This window comes from Lissotriton helveticus, chromosome 6 (assembly GCF_964261635.1).
Source record: "Lissotriton helveticus chromosome 6, aLisHel1.1, whole genome shotgun sequence".
In the NCBI taxonomy this organism is placed as follows: domain Eukaryota; kingdom Metazoa; phylum Chordata; class Amphibia; order Caudata; family Salamandridae; genus Lissotriton; species Lissotriton helveticus.
The window spans coordinates 430,260,763-430,279,201 of record NC_136067.1 but is presented as its reverse complement, the minus strand read 5'-3'; positions in this window follow the sequence as shown (position 1 = coordinate 430,279,201).

Genomic DNA, 18,439 nt, shown 5'->3' with positions numbered 1-18,439 from the left:
TTACCCCAGAGAAGTACAGGCAGATGTTTAGGGACAGTCAGAAACTGGCACAATAGACATAGGTGGATGGTATAGATTTATTTTGCAAGGCACTGTATGATTGGGTGGATGGCAGTGAAGTAAAGTATTATCAGCAGCTGCACAATTTGATTTGCAGAGGAACACATGTTCCGTTTTTGTTTTGCAGATCTGCACCAACACCTGATTGAGAGTCAGCTCTCTAACCCCAGGGAGCGTGCTAAGGAGGCAGACTGCTGGTACAGCAGTAGGGTCCACAAAAAGGTACCTGAAGGGATCACTACACGGGTCGACAGGGTTCCCACTAGCAGAACGCAGGAGGAGACAAAAAAAAGAACTAAGGAGTGTTCTGAAGGCCGCCAAACTAGTTCATTGTGTCAGGACTCGCATCCCCCAACTGAAAAGAAGAAGAAATGGTTCCCTCATAATAAATCCTAAGGGAAGGCACCCCATCTGCTAGGAGCAACAAAAGGAAGGGCACTTCAAGGGGAATGCCAAGTGCCCCAAGCTAGCACGGCCCCCCACTAGTAGACAATCACTGGTATTGGTTAGTGTAGCCCTTGGGGAGGAGATTGTCCCAGCTAGTGATGGGAACAGTGTAGAGGTTACCCCAATCCCTGGGAGACAGAGAGATGGTACAGAGAACTCGCTGCCTAATATTACTAGGAAATACAGGCGGTGGATCACCATCAATGGGCAGAGGTTGGAGACTTTGAGACACACTGGAGTCACCATGACAACTGTCAGATGTCATCTGGTGACCTCAGCACAGTTGCAGCTGACAACCATGAGAGTCACTACCCAGGGGCTCTGGTTGCTGTTGAGTGGGGTGTGTTTTTAGGTTCCTTGAGGGTAGTTGTGAGTCCATCCATGCTTGTGAATTGTCTGCTTGGCAATGATCTGGAGCACACCATCTGGAATGAGTGGGAGTTCAAGTAACACTTGGAGATGTTAGGGATGCCCAGTTGGTGTGCTTGATCACAAAGTCCATGGCAGCCCAAGACGGTAGTCAGGAGTGCCTGGAAGAATGGCCCAGGTGCCTGCCAAAACGAGGCAGGGCAAGGGGCATGGGAAACCTGCTCCTGAAACTCCCATGTTCCAAGAGGAGGCTGAACCTCAGGGGGGCTTCCCACCCCAGAGCCTAAAGGGGAGAATGCTGCCACCCCGGCAAACCTGCCTGAGCTGGGCAACTGGCAGCAGGGAGAGGGTCCCACCAGACAGGAATTCTGCAAGGCGCAGATGGGATGCCCTACTATTGAGGACCTACGATGGCAGGTTGAAGCTCAGGCAGCTGGCTACACCTCTGGTGATCACCTTATATATTGGGAGAATGGTCTCATGTGCAGCGAGTCTAAGATTTCTGAGCAGGGGTCAACTTGTGTGTTGTTGGTCCCTTAGTGCTACAGGGCCTTCCTACTGGAGCTGGTTCATGATGTTACTCTGGTAGGTCGTTTGTGGCCGGACAAGACCTTTGACAGGCTTTCGAAGTGCTTGACTTCTTCCTCAGAGGCTCCGGCGGTAAAGAAAGGCACAAAGGGGTATGGGATTCGTAGTGCCAGAGTCTTTAATGCCACAGATGGAAGCACTATAAACTGTTGGTCTGTACCGATCCTCGTATGTGGAACAGCAGTGCAGGATTGAGGACACGCTTATAAGCAGCGGCCTAACCAGGGCCTGGAAACAGACCAACGGTTTATAGCGCTTCCATCTGTGGCATTAAAGACTCTGGCACTACGAATCCTATAACCCCATGCACAGTCTTAATGAAGCAGCCCAATCAGGGCGTGCAATGAGGATATTAAGGGAGGAGCCATAACCAAACTGCGCCTTTCTTTACCGCACTTCGAAACCCATCAGGCATGAACGGCGGGACAGCTGTTAAAGGGACTGCTTTGCCGGTGTTGTCCATACCTAATAAAAGGCTTCAGCGCAGCACTGTTGTTTGAGTGCTTCTTGCCTGTGGGCATCTTTGGAGCGTGATATATATATATATATATATATATATATATATAAGAGTTAGCAACACTTATAAGCAGCCGCGGGCCGTGGAGGGAGTTACGATGGGGCAGGGAGGCGGGGAGGGGGAGAAGCAGGGTGGAGCCCTCTCTACCTTGCCCCTCCCCCTCCCTGCCTCCCTGCCCCACCGTAACTCCCTCCACGGCCCGCGGCTGCTTATAAGTGTTGCTAACTCTTATTCATTTACAGCATGTTAACATACTGTCACCATTCGCTTTTTATGTACTAGTAACTATGCTGGTAATTTTGCTACTGATAATATGTGTACTTGTATTCTCCACCCTGCTTCTCCCCCTCCCCGCCTCCCTGCCTCACCGTAACTCCCTCCACGGCCCGCGGCTGCTTATAAGTGTTGCTAACTCTTATTCATTTACAGCATGTTAACATACTATCACCATTCACTTTTTATGTACTAGTAACTATGCTGGTAATTTTGCTACTGATAATATGTGTACTTTTATTATCTAAGGTACTACGCCTGAGAAGACGGCATTAGTAAATAAACATTTCAAATACACATCTGTTCTTCTTAACTCCATGTTCTGGTTTCTAAGAAATCTATAACGACCGACTGTTCATGAGTTCCACGTATCCTGAGGTACTATAAGTTCATATTCTGGATTGTCTAAACATTGAGAGTTTGTTATATCCAATGTGACACTGTACCTAGCTTGCTAAGGAGTTTTTGATTACTAACGTGAGTTTTGGGACACCCTAATTCGCCGAGGTTCCAATCCTCTGTCCACAGTTCTGTGTGAGAACAGAAACCCTGCGACAGGGGCACCCCCGACCCTTGCTGGAGCTTCATCACACTTGCGATACAACTCCAGCAATGCATTCGCCGAGGTTCCAATCCTCTGTCCACAGTTCTGTGTGAGAACAGAAACCCTGCGACAGGGGCACCCCCGACCCTTGCTGGAGCTTCATCACACTTGCGATACAACTCCAGCAATGCGCCACCTTTACGGCACAGATACATCACGCATCTGTGCTGTTTTTGCCCCATGATGCGCCGCATTGTAAATGCAGCACACCATAGGTGACGGAACAGCGGCACAAAATGACTAACACATCCCTGGTGATGCGCCAGTCATCATAAATGTATCCCTATGCTTCTTATCTTGTTAGAGATGAACCGCCATATGTATCATCAAAGTTATTTGCATTTCCTAAATAGCGAACTTTAAGGAATAAATAGCGATTCTTTACCATTCCTAGTTTGCGATGAGCTATTTGCTAATTAGCCGAATGTAGCCCAATGAAGCCCAATGTAGCCCAATGTAGCCCAAAGATGGCCGCCAGACACACAAAAAAACAAATGTAGCCCAAATATCAGCCAGATGTAGCCCAACTATAGCCCAGTGACAGAATGACCAATCAGCTTCGCAAACCTCCGTTACGCGAAGCGGAGCGCTGTTACAGATATATATCTTTTTTTGAACGTTAATTTCTCAAAATCCACTGGAGCACATATATTGAGACCTAGCAAAGGCACATCGGGCTACCAGTCCCTAATATTTTGCCAAGTTTCGTGCAAATCCATTCAGCCGTTCAATTATTATTATTATTATTATTTTTTGCCCCGCGGGGCCCTTTTAAAACCTCCACATCAAACCTAGGGGGTCAGCGAGGATCTACTATGCCCCCTTATAGTTATTTCCCCCTTTGTTTTGACCTCCTCTTGTCTCTCGATCCTACCGAGAGACAAGATGGCGGCCGCTACGGACTGTTTGGAATGTTGACAGACGCCGGAGAACCAATCAGCTTCGCTTCACAAAGCTCCGTTGCGCGAAAAGTCCGCGAACCAGTGCGCTGCCCGGTCCGCTGTTACAGATATATATCTTTTTTTAAACGTTAATTTCTCAAAATCCACTGGAGCACATATATTGAGACCTACAAAAGGCACATCGGGCTACCAGTCCCTACAATTTTGCCAAGTTTCGTGCAAATCCATTCAGCCGTTCGGGCTAAAAGTGAGGCCAACCGCCCTATGGAAAACTCAATGTTAAAAACACGTTTTGGGACCCCCCTTTTTTCTCGGCCCCCACTGGACGAACCCCCCCCAAATTTTCAAGGGCTGCTCAGAAACAAAATGTGACTAGCTCTAGTTACTTTAGGGGAGGGGGAAGACTCTGGTATGTTTTGTCACGGAGTGTGAACACCCAGCAGGTGTGTTCAAAAAGCCCTCACCCACCAACCTAGTTGGTGGCATGCTTCATCATCGGGCCCACCCAGTGGCACCTAGCGTGCCCCGGGTGTGCTTCAACGCCTGACTACAGCGGAGCTGGTATATTACTGAGTGTGCGGTGAAGATAGTTAAGGAAGTGATGTTAAAACGGCTGAACGGTGGTCCCAGTACCCGAAGGTAAAATTAAACTTTAATACCTGGGCCTCCGTCAGCGGTTAAAAATAAGGCAAGGGGATGTAAGGGGCGAGTTACGACCTCTCACATCCAATGGGTCAACATGTTTCAGCCAGTGCCTTATGACTAGACTGGCTTTCTTCAGGACCTAAAATAAGTGAGTGCAAATTACCTAGTGGGGGCGTAGGGGAGACTATGTGTCTACACGCCCTAAAGTGTATCTACGTGTGAGAGGGGGATTCCCTTCTCAAGACCACGCAAGTTTTTGCTCAGTCTGACCTCAAGGTTGGGAGGTGGCAAAGGCTTGACCAGTACTTCTGGGTTGAGCCTGCTCTGGACCTGTAGTGCCTCCTTCGCATACACATATTGTGCGGAGTGATGTTTGGGGCTCATGGTAGAGCCTTGGAACGAGCAGTAATTTGAGAGTGCATCCATCCAGGATATATGGACTACATCTCCCACAAGCACAATATGTGTTTTCATACAGGGAGATGGTAGACGTCATGCACTTTACTGCTGGCCCCTGATGAGGAAAATAAATTTCCGAAACGCGTCGGGCCTATTTCAAACACGCAACTGCCCATACCAACTAACTCTTTGGGGAAGGCGCACGCAGGCTCGGGTGCTACCCGCTACTTGGACAACCCCATGGAGCGTAATACATTAGCGGCGGTCCTGCCGCTGGGTTGCACCACCCCGAAGAAACGGGGGCCACGAGACTCGCTATCCAAGGAGTCTCGTATGTGGAGCTGCGTGATGGATGAGGACAGGAGTGATGTTTGGGGCTCATGGTAGAGCCTTGGAACGAGCAGTAATTTGAGAGTGCATCCATCCAGGATATATGGACTACATCTCCCACAAGCACAATATGTGTTTTCATACAGGGAGATGGTAAACGTCATGCACTTTACTGCTGGCCCCTGATGAGGAAAATAAATTTCCGAAACGCGTCGGGCCTATTTCAAACACGCAACTGCCCATACCAACTAACGCTTTGGGGAAGGCGCACGCAGGCTCGGGTGCTACCCGCTACTTGGACAACCCCATGGAGCGTAATATATATATATATATATATATATATATATATATATATATATATATATATATATATATATATTCACTGAAAAAACCATAGGTTTTACACACATTATAGTTAGGAAATAGCATTTACAAAACCTATGAAATTCACTGAAAAAAACATAGGTTTGACACCAGTTATAGTTAGCTGGAAATTTTACTCGCATAAAACCAATGAAATTCCCACGTTATAGTTAGTTGGACTCACTATAACTTGCGCGTGCAATGCACTGCTGATGACGTCACATATTACATCACTCATGACATGGTCAGCGACATCAGTCATGACATCACTGATGACACTATCCAGTGAATGTGTGTCTTTTAAAAAAATAAATATGTGTTATATATGTATATGTAAAAGTTGATGGAAGAATAAATGTTTAAATAAGTGATTACTTGGATGTTTTGTTTAAAAAAGAATTGTTTGGTTAACTGGTTTATTAAGTGTATCTTAGTGAATACATATATTAGAGAGTAATGTTTAAATATTTAAATATATGTATTAGTGTTTCACTTTGTGTATAAGTGGTTGCATGGGTTGGTGAGTAGCTACATGTGTATGTATATGGGTTATTAGATGTTTTTGTTAGTATCAGTATGAGTGTTTGTATGGTTTGGTGGGGGTATTACTTAACACATAGATGCATGAATGACTGACTCTCTCTTTGTATGTGTTTTGAAGACAGCATATGTGCAGGACTGTATGGGTGGAAGAGTGTGTATATGTGTGTGTTAGTGAGTGAATGACTGTCTCACTAGTGTCTTTATCAGTAACTACATATGTTTTAATCTAATATATGTGAATATTGATGTATATAAGTGAGTATATGTGAGAGAAAGAGATTTTATGAGTTCCTGTTTAGATAAGTATGTGTTTCTATAAGTGATTGTTTAAGAGAGTAAGTATGTGTAAGTTTCCATAGAAGTAAGGTGGTTGTGTGTGTATAGCTGTATATGCAAATAAATGGATGTTCAATAGTTTATTTGCATGTGTGAGAGTATCTTTTGGATGACTGTCGGTGTGTAACAGGATGTATAGGTGCATCACTACATATCATGAGTGAGTATATGTACGAGTGATTATATAGAACTGTTGATCAATGAGTGGATGTGTATATAGATGGTGGAATTATTGAAATGGTTGTTGTAACTGGAATGGGTATCTCCATTTTTTTGAAAATTTTAGTTTCTATTTTTGAATATGTGTTTCAAGAGTTACATTACAGTGAAAAGAGGTCTGTCACTCTGTCACAAGGATGGTGTCATCAGTGATGTCATGACTGATGTCACTGACCATGTCATGAGTGATGTAATATGTGACGTCATCAGCAGTGCATTGCAGGCGCAAGTTATAGTGAGTCCAACTAACTATAACGTGGGAATTTCATTGGTTTTATGCAAGTAAAATTTCCAGCTAACTATAACTGGTGTCAAACCTATGGTTTTTTCAGTTAATTTCATAGGTTTTGTAAATGCTATTTCCTAACTATAACGTGTGTAAAACCTATGCTTTTTTCAGTGAATTTCATAGGTTTTTTAAATGCTACTTCCTAACTATAACGTGTTTAAAACCTATGGTTTTTTCAGTGAATATATATATATAAATATATATTACCTACTGGCGATAGCCAGTAGGTATATATAGTTAGGATTTTTTTCCTATGGGATTTTTGAAAATTCTATGTCGAATAACTTTGGCGTTTGAGGACAGAATTGGCTGAAAGTTTCAGGAAAATGGAACATTTTGATTCTGAGCAGCCCCTGAAAATTTGGGGGGGTTTCGTCAAGGGGGGGCCGAGAAAAAAGGGGGGTCCCAAAACGTGTTTTTCCCATGCAATTTTCCATAGGGCGGTTGGCCTCACTTTTAGCCTGAACGGCTGAATGGATTTACACCAAACTTGGCAAAATTGTAGGGACTGGTAGCCCGATGTGCCTTTGCTATGTCTCAAGATATAGGCTCCAGTGGTTTTTACGAAAATTAACTTTGAAAAATATATATTGGGCTACATTGGGCTATATATATGTTGGAGCCCAAATGTAGCCCAATGTAGCCCAATGTAGCCCAATGTAGCCCAATGTAGCCCAAAGATGGCCACCAGAGACAAAAAAAACAAATGTAGCCCAAATATCAGCCAGATGTAGCCCAACTATAGCCCAATGACAGAATGTCCCAGAGTGTTCTAAAGAACAACTAGAGTGCTAACAGTCCAAAGGTATGGCACACCTGAAGCCATCTTGATTGGAATAAAGTGGTAACTCTTAAAACATTTAATTTAAAAATGAACAAAATGAGGGGGTTCATTTTGCCATAGAAAGTATGATTAGCGAATATATGACGAAATCCCGCATACCATCAGTCCGCAAAAAAAATCCCGCATGTACTATTAGGCCGCAAATTAAAATAACGAAAACTTTTTGAACGAATATGCCTTTAGCATACACTAAACAACTAAACTACCCTAAACCCTAAAACACTACCCCCAGCATGACCCTACACTACACAAACAGTACAACACTACCCTAAACCCTAAAACACTACCCCCAGCATGACCCTACACTACACAAACACTACAACACTACCCTAAACCCTAAAACACTACCCCCAGCATGACCCTACACTACGCAAACACTACAACACTACCCAAAACCCTAAAACACTACACCCCAGCATGACCCTACACTATGCAAACACTACAACACTACCCTAAACCCTAAAACACTACCCCCAGCATGACCCTACACTACACAAACACTACAACACAACCCTAAACCCTAAAACACTACCCCCAGCATGACCCTACACTACGCAAACACTACAACACAACCCTAAACCCTAAAACACTACCCCCAGCATGACCCTACACTACGCAAACACTACAACACTACCCTAAACCCTAAAACACTACCCCCAGCATGACCCTACACTACGCAAACACTACAACACTACCCAAAACCCTAAAACACTACACCCCAGCATGACCCTACACTACGCAAACACTACAACACTACCCTAAACCCTAAAACACTACCCCCAGCATGACCCTACACTATGCAAACACTACAACACTACCCAAAACCCTAAAACACTACACCCCAGCATGACCCTACACTACACAAACACTACAACACTACCCTAAACCCTAAAACACTACCCCCAGCATGACCCTACACTACGCAAACACTACAACACTACCCTAAACCCTAAAACACTACCCCCAGCATGACCCTACACTACGCAAACACTACAACACTACCCTAAACCCTAAAACACTACCCCAGCATGACCCTACACTACGCAAACACTACAACACTACCCTAAACCCTAAAACACTACTACCAGCATGACCATACACTACGCAAACACTACAACACTACCCTAAACCCTAAAACACTACCCCCAGCATGACCCTACACTACGCAAACACTACAACACTACCCAAAACCCTAAAACACTACCCCCCAGCATGACCCTACACTACGCAAACACTACAACACTACCCAAAACCCTAAAACACTACCCCCAGCATGACCCTACACTACGCAAACACTACAACACTACCCAAAACCCTAAAACACTACCCCCAGCATGACCCTACACTACGCAAACACTACAACACTACCCAAAACCCTAAAACACTACACCCCAGCATGACCCTACACTACGCAAACACTACAACACTACCCAAAACCCTAAAACACTACCCCCAGCATGACCCTACACTACGCAAACACTACAACACTACCCAAAACCCTAAAACACTACCCCCAGCATGACCCTACACTACGCAAACACTACAACACTACCCTAAACCCTAAAACACTACACCCCAGCATGACCCTACACTACGCAAACACTACAACACTACCCAAAACCCTAAAACACTACCCCCAGCATGACCCTACACTACGCAAACACTACAACACTATCCTAAACCCTAAAACACTACGCCCAGCATGACCCTACACTACGCAAACACTACAACACTACCCTAAACCCTAAAACACTAGCCCCAGCATGACCCTACACTACGCAAACACTACACCACAACCCTAAACCCTAAAACACTACCCCCAGCATGACCCTACACTACGCAAACACTACAACACTACCCTAAACCCTAAAACACTACCCCCAGCATGACCCTACACTACGCAAACACTACAACACAACCCTAAACCCTAAAACACTACCCCCAGCATGACCCTACACTAAACAACCACCACAACTCTACACTACACTAACACAACACTACACTACACAACACTACACTACACTACACAATCACTAACCCACGAAAAAATTAACACAAACCCACTTACCTCTCTCGTCATCGTGGTTTTCACAACGCAAATGCATTTACCATACATGCCTTTAAAACGTAATTCTTTGTAAAGGCATGCGCGATAAATGCACATGCGTTTTGAAAAAATGCGGGATAATGGTATGCGAGGTCAATGACCTTGCGGGATAATGGTATGCGGACTGAAAGTCTGCGGGATAAAAAATGCGGGAAAATGGCTGCAAACCATGATTAGCAGCAGACTTCCCTGGTGAGCACTAGCTTTACTACAGTGATCTAATGAGCAACTAGAGTGCTAACATTCAGAATTTATGGCAAATGTGTGACACATCTGAATGCCTTCTTGATAGAACCAAAGTAAACAAGCATTGAAAATGCAATAGATCTCGCCCTCGTTTAAGTTAAAGCCATTCTGTTTGTAATGAGGTGGCTTTTTAGCTTTGCTTTTTAAAACTTTCATGTAAATAACATGCATATGTATGCATATATGTATATGTATGCATGCATTTATATTTATATAGATATGCAGATTATATATGTTTATATATGTATATTACCTACTGGCGATAGCCAGTGGGTATATATAGTTAGGATTTTTTCTCTATGGGATTTCTAAAAATTCTATGTCTAATAACTTTGGCGTTTGTGGACAGAATTGGCTGAAATTTTCAGGAAAATGGCACAATTTGTTTCTGAGCAGCCCCTGAAAATTTGGGGGGGTTTCGTCAAGGGGGGGCCGAGAAAAAAGGGGGGTCCCAAAACGCGTTTTTCCCATTCATTTTTCCATAGGGCGGTTGGACTCACTTTTAGCTCGAACGGCTGAATAGATTTACATGAAACTTGGCAAAATTGTAGATATGGTTTGCCCGACGTGCCTTTGCTATGTCTCAATATATGTGCTCCAGTGGATTTTGAGAAATTAACGTTTAAAAAAATATATATATCTGTGACAGCGCTCCGGTTAGCGCCCCGGTTCGCGTACCTGACGCGTAATGGAACTTCGCGAAGTGAAGCTGATTGGCTCTCCGGTGTCTGTCAACATTCTAAACAGTCCGGAGCGGCCGCCATCTTGTCTCTCGGTACGATCGAGAGACAAGATGTGGTGAAAAACGAAGGGGGAAATGAAGGAAAGGGGGCAAGGTAGACCACTCCTGACCCCCTAGGATTGATGAGGGGGATATTAAAGTGCCCCGCGGGGCAAAAAATAAAAAATTTTTTTTTTTTGCGATTTTACGCCGTAGAGGCGCGTCCCGGTACGCGAACCGGGCAGCTCACCGGGCAGCTCACCGGGCAGCTAACCGGGCAGCTAACCGGCAGCGTAGCTGTCAACATTGTAAACAGTCTGGAGCGGCTGCCATCTTGTCTCTCGGTAGGTTCGAGAGACAAGATGTGGTGAAAAAAGAAGGGGGAAATGAAGGAACCCCTCCTGACCCCCTAGGATTGATGAGGGGGATATTAAAGTCCCCCGCGATTTTTCGCGGTAGAGGCGCTTCCCGGTACGCGAACCGGGCAGCTAACCGGCAGCGTAGCGGGAGTCCGCCATCTTGTGTTTTTGGAGCGTCCGGTTCGCGTACCGGGTAGCGTCCCGGTAAGCGTAACAAGGGGAAAACCAAGAGAAACAGTAAAAAAAAAATTAAGGGAATAGATTTCCAGCAAACTTGGCAAAATTGTAGGGACTGTTTGTTTGATGTGCCTTTGCAAGGCCTCAAGATATGTGCACGTGTGGATTTTGTCTAATTGAGGTTAAAAAATATATATATATCTGTAAGCGTGCTCCGGCACGCTTACGTTACGGGTTTTGTTTGCGCTGCAGAGCCGATACGTCACGGTTATGCGACGCGTCATGACGCGCACCGGGTAGCTTCCCGTTAGCTCAATTTGGTGCCGCGACCTGGTCCGCGAACCGCTAAACGTTCCGTTAGCGCAACTGCCGCGTTAGAAAACAACATCGTGACGCGTCGCGTAAGCGCGACGTATCGCGTTGCCGCGTAATGCGTCTTATGACGCGCCGCGTTAGCGCACCCGGAAGTGTTCCGGAGCGCGAACCGAGGCGCGAAGCGCAGCTCCCCGGAAGCGATCCGGGGCGCGTCGTGTAAGCGCGACGTATCGCGTTGCCGCGTAATGGTCTTATGATGCGCCGCGTTAGCGCACCCGGAAGTGCTCCGGAGCGCGAACCGAGGCGCGAAGCGCAGCTCCCCGGAAGCGATCCGGGGCGCGGCGCGGAGCGCGTAAAGTAAGCGTAACAGGTCATGTGACTTGTTAATAAAACTTTCTATTGGTTCATTTCACTTTTGGTTTCCTAATGATGTAAGGCTAGGTCATGTGACCTAAAAATAACACTTTTCATTGGTTTAGAACATTTTTTTCCCCAAATGATGAAAGCCCCCACCTTCTTTCCTCACTCTGACTTTCATCTTTGTGAGAGGAAGACCTGTTTTTGATTATTAAAATAATGGCATCTGTAGTAGCTGCAGCTGGTGGACCCCCACCACCACAACCACCTAGGAAGGAAGGACCACCTCCACAGTTCCTTCCCAACCCAGAGGAGGAAGAGGACGAAGAAGAGGAAGAGGAAGTACAGCCAAGACAGTTTTTATGTGAGGAGCCCCGGATATCTCACCACAAAGATAGTTTTATTTGGCAGTTTTTTTCTTTTCCTCAAGGCCAAAAAAAAGTGAATGCTCGCCACGTGACATGCCTCATATGTAAAGATGTTTTATCTAGAGGCACAGATAAAAAGTATAGTTACGGCAACTATACTATGCACCGTCATATGCAGAGGTGGCATCCACTGAATTACAGCATTGCAGAGATGCGTCACCTCCAAGACAACCCACCAACTCCTGTGGCCAGTACATCGGCACAGGTAACTCTGTCGGGGCCAGAGGCGCGGGAAACGATGCCAAACATTCAACAGAATTTTGTGCACATGAAGATAGTGTGCCTTTATTGTGGTGACCTACTCTCATGTGCAAATATGAGTATCAATTTGATAAACAGAGCATTTGAAAACCACAAGTGCTCAAAACGCCTCAAAAAATAAAAAAAAATTGCTCCTGTTGAGCCCTTTGTAATGCCTGTTTTTCGTTGTTCCCCCTCAAAAAAAACAAAAAAAATATAAAACCGTTCAAAAAATACAAAAAGTAAAAAATTGTTCAGAAAAATAATTAAAAAAATATAAAACAACAAAAATAATTAAAAAAAAGTTATTTTCAGAACTACCTCCCCTTTATAAAAAAATTGCTAGAATGTTAAGCACTCTGGCAACCTCTATTTCTTTTGGTTCGCTTCCCGGTTCGCTCGCCGGTACGCGAACCGGGAGCGAACCCAAAATTTTTTTTAAAAAAAAAGAAGAGTAAGTATGAGGGAAGGAAACAGAGAGTAATGTTAAAAGAAAGACAGCTATAGGGAGTAACACAGAGATACTGTTTAATAGATCTATTTACCGAAGAAAAGATGGAAGAGGGTATAATTGTGAAAAACAAAATAGATAAGGAAGTGGAAGAAAAAAAGTAGAGTAAAAGAATAATAAACAAGAGTTTCTTAGAGAATGTGAGTGAATGTTCAAAATAAGATTAAAACATGTGGAATAACAGAGAGAGAAAACAGAAAGCAGAAAAGAAGAAGTAACAGAAAAGGAATGATTGAAACAGCAAAGAAATGTAAATAACATAGGAGCATATTATCAACATAGGTGATAAAATTATCGCTGCTTTTGCGGAAGAAATCTGCCGCTAAAGCCGCTTTTGCAGCAGTTTTCTGCCGATAAAAGCAGCGATAATTTTATTGCCTGTGTTGATAATATGCCCCTTAGTGTGCTTGAACTACAGAGAGAAAGCATAATGAACAAGTAGTGAAAGAGTGATCAGTCAGAGACAGTGAGAGTAATAGAGACGGAGTGAGTGAACAAGAGTGAGGAAGTATGAGAAGAGAGGGACTGAGAAAAAGAGTGGAAGGAGTAGAGTAAGTAAGTAATAGAGAAAGGAATGAGGGAAGTAGCAAAGGCAGGAAAGTGAGGGTTAAAGAAATGAAGTAGTGGAACTAATAGAAGTTAAATGTGATAGAAATGTAACGAAAAGAGTACAAAACATTTACCTTATAATTGTCGTTAACTTAGTGACTTGTTATTTTTATACTTTCAATCTGTGAAAGAGAGAACAAACATTTGAAAAATATTAAAACATGTATTTAAAAATTAGAAAAGACAAGGGAAAAGATTGAAGGACAAACAGTTTTTCAACAACTTTGACACTTACAGAAGCCTCTGCTTCTCCATGCCCCCTACACAGTCCTAAAAATATACATTTTAAACTAACAGTATCTTGATGCAGATGAAGTGAGGCCTATCTTGCAACATGGTGCATCTTTTGCACTGCTGCTGTCTCACAAAAGTGACGCAACGGCAGCGCAAAAGAGGTGCACAGCCATCATAAAACTGTCCCTAACATTTTAAATGATTGTTTCAGGATGCCAATAAGGTGTGTCCTATCCAGAGGTTTGTTTGAGGTGAGGCCTACTCAGGGTTGCAGATGAAATTTAGAGTTGTTGAAGAGTACAGAGGAGATAATACATGTCCATGCCTACCAATGAAGTGAGTCATGTCCACTTCACTCTTGAACAAAGGCCAGACCTCCTCTGTTTCCCGGGACAGGCCTAAACTTGATCTGCACAATGTGATTCGTAATATTAGGAAACACAGGTGATGTAATTGAAAAACGTGCAATTTCTTTTGCTCATTTCACAATCACATCACTTGTGTTTCCTTTGCTTAGGTATCTCATTGTGCAGATGTAGTCCAGCATATGAAAGAGTACGCAGAAGTGCAGCACTGCATGCAACAACTTTGACACTTACTGAAGCCTCAGCTTCTGCATGCCCCCTACACAGTCCTAATTATATACATTTTAAACTGACGGTATCTTGCTGGAGATGAACTGAGGCCTATCTTGCAACATGGTGCATCTTTTACACTGCTGCTGCGTCACAAAAGTGACGGAACAGCGGCGCAAAAGAGGCGCACGGCCATCATAAATCTGCCCTTAACATTTTAAATGATTGTTTCTAGATGCTGATAAGGTGTGGCCTATCCACAGATTTGTTTCAGGTGAGTCCTACTCAGGGTTGCAGATGAAATTTAGGCTTGTTGAAGAGTACAGAGGAGATAATACATGTGCAGGCCTACCAACGAAGTGAGTCATGTCCACTGCACTCTTGAACAAATGTCAGACCTCCTCTGTCTCCTGGAACAGGCCTAAACCTCATCTACACAATGTGATGTGTAATGTTAGGAAACACAGGTAATGTAATTGAAAAACGTGCAATTTTTTTTGCTCATTCCACAATCACATCACCTGTGTTTCCTTTGCTAAGGTATCTCATTGTGCAGATGTAGTCTATCATATGAAAGACTATGTAGAATGTGAGCACTGTATGCAACAACTTTGACACTTACAGAAGCCTCAGCTTCTCCATGCCTACTACACAGTTCTAAATGTATATCATAAATACAAAAAGTACAGAATTAATTATACATGTTAAATGGTTTATTTTTGCTGTTCTCAGAATTTATCAAATTTCACTAAAAACAGTGACTTGAAGGTATTCATCATATAACAGCGGGGAAAAAAAACACAATCAAAATGATTGTGTTTAAAAAACCCATATAACATAACCAATCAGAAATCAGAACTCCTGAAAAGTAACTTACTTTCCATGACGTCGAAGGATATCCTATGAACAGCTTACACTCTGTTGTGCTGTTATTATTTTCAGCCCGCCACTTTCTGAAAGAAAAGCTCCATCGTTTTGACAAATATGTTACATACAATAAATGACTTCTCGCTCTCTACCGCACTTTTCCACAAGGCCAAATCGTGTAAGAGCCATTTATTACTCTTGGAATTCTTCTAAGCAAATCCCGTCATTTTGTATTTTCGCAACTTTCAGAAAGAAAACGTTCAAGATCACTTTCACAATCCTGTACTAGTAATATCTCACTCTTCTTGCTCACTCATGTTCCACATTTCCTATGACACTGATACTGCTTACTATGAGGCACATTACACTACCTCTATGACTACTACAATTATTTAATTCTCTTGATCACAGTGGATGTTGTCAAAGGACCATCATGTCATATAATAGCTGCAGTTAGAAATGTTCTTCCTAAAATCAACAACTGTGTAGCCACAACATTTGTAATTAAAGTTGAAAACTTATTTTCATCAGGTTTATATAGTTGGAATTTTTAAATGGCATTATAACCAAAAGTTTGTTCAAAATATTTTGACAGCATTGCAGACTTACATTAGCTCTACTCCATGTTTTGATTGGCTACTTGAATTAGCTTATTAAAAGAAACTGTTTTTCTGAACTCATTCAAAGTGCAGTTATTTTTCCATGACATCAAGTGTTATGGTAAGAACACCGTTTGCTTTGGGAAATACTCTGTTGTCCTTTAACTAATCCGTGGCCACCACTTTCTGTAAGAAAACCTTTTTTTTTCAGTAACTACTTTAAACTCAAAAATAAATTTTGACTCTGTACTACACTTATCCTCAAGGCCAAATAGTGTAGGAGCCATTAGAACCTCTTGAAATTCCTCAGAGCAAATCCCGAGATTCTTTCCCTAAAATGTTGGTTGTAAAAACACCAGGTAAGAATTTTTAAGGTCAAAAGGCAATTTTTTTTTTAAGTTAAAACAGAATCATTGCAGAATGACCAGCCGTTTCTAGACTGCAAATAAGCTGTGTAATGTCCTGATGTTGTTGAAGGACCGTCATGATATATAATTGCTGCAGTTACAAAAGTCCTTCCTGATATTGACAACTGCGAAGCCACAACATTTTTAATTAAAGTTGTCAATTTTGTTCCATCAGGCCCACATCGTTGGAACATTAAAATGACATACTGGCCATATGTTCGTATAAATAATGTGGACAACATTTCAGACTTACATTGGCTACACTCCATGTTGTGATCAGCTGCTTTTACTAGCTTATTAAAGGACACTGATTTACTGTCTGGCAAAGTTAAATATATAAATTTTTCTGAGTCTACACTAGTAGTACTTGATACCCTACAGTTCTCGCAGTCATGCTGCCATTGATAAGAAAGCCCAAACAGGTGATCTACATCTACACCTTCATCTTGCAATACATCAAGCATATACATTAAAAACTCCTGACAATCTTGCTGAATATTTTGAGAGAATTGCGTTTGACCTGAACATTTGTCTAACAGATTTCGAATTTCAGACACACTTTCTATTTTTGTTCTATCAGTGCTACATTTCTCTAACACAGAATTCAACAAACTGCAAAATCTTTGATCCGAATTGACCACAATCTCTTCTTTTAAATTTTCTAGAGAAAACAAAACATTAACCACTACATTAGCATAGCAGTTGACACCAGAACTGTTTTCAAATTGAAAACCAACAACATCTTCAACAAAATCCTTTTTCTTTCTGCTTATACTTTCTGGTTCATCGAGTTTTTGTCTTTTTGCTACAACCTCTCTACTATTGGTCACATTTCTTCGTTTCCGGCCTACCACACGTTTCTCAAACAAAGGATATTGAGGCAAATGTGGCGCATACTCTCTTCTTAACCTATTGTATTCCTTAACACAATCTAGATCCGCACAAATGTCTGTGACATCACACTCAATCAAGTACAATCCCGATAAAGTTCTGACTCGTGACAATGCCACATATGCCATACCTTCCTTGAACACAGAACTGCCAATATTCACCAATGCACTGTCTACACTTAAACCTTGCGATTTATGGATTGTCACCGCATATGCCAAGCAAACAGGAAACTGCTTACGGCGAACATATAAGTCTTTTACAAGCAAAAACCTAGCAGAGCAACGACCAATTAGCTGTACTTCCTCAATGCCATCAAATTTAATTTTTAAAAATTCAATTCCATCTGTATTTCTGTATTTCTCAAAATCAACAACATTACCCATTGATCCATTTACCAGACCTCTTTCAACATGTAAATTCCTTCTTAAAATTATACGGCAATTTAAGTACACATTCAGAGTCTTTTCAAAACCAGCAGTTTTAGATATAGTCTTCTCTAATGAATCCAATTTTGATTTCAAATTCTCAGACAAAATAATTGTTGCTCCCATATGCTCTACTCTGTCAATAGCTTCCAGTTTCACAATCTCTGGGTTTTCTAAATGCAACATTTTGTTGTTGAAGATGGCACATTCTGCAAGAGTTGGCATCAAACATATTCCAGATTTCTTCTCAGTAATTTTCTGAAAAATATTCTCAGGCACAACGTCTTCTTCTGGATACAAATTTGACAGTAATCGTGCATGTAAAGCTTCTTTCCCATGCTCGGTCACTTTTCCGATTCTAACATCTTGTAGAATATTCTTATAATCTTCATCCTTCGCTTGACGCATATTTTCACGCAGTTCAGCATAATTGAAGTTTAATCATATATTGACGTTGCCAATACTCCCTAGGCACTTCCTGGTATATTCATGCGTGAGCATTTTGAACACAGGTTGTCCTTTCACTGGTGTCAGCTGCAGAAGATCACCAAAACAATGATGTGTTTGCCACCAAATAACACATCATACTTTGTTTTGAGAACTTCTTGCATTCTCAAATGCACAAAGGCAAGCATGACATTGG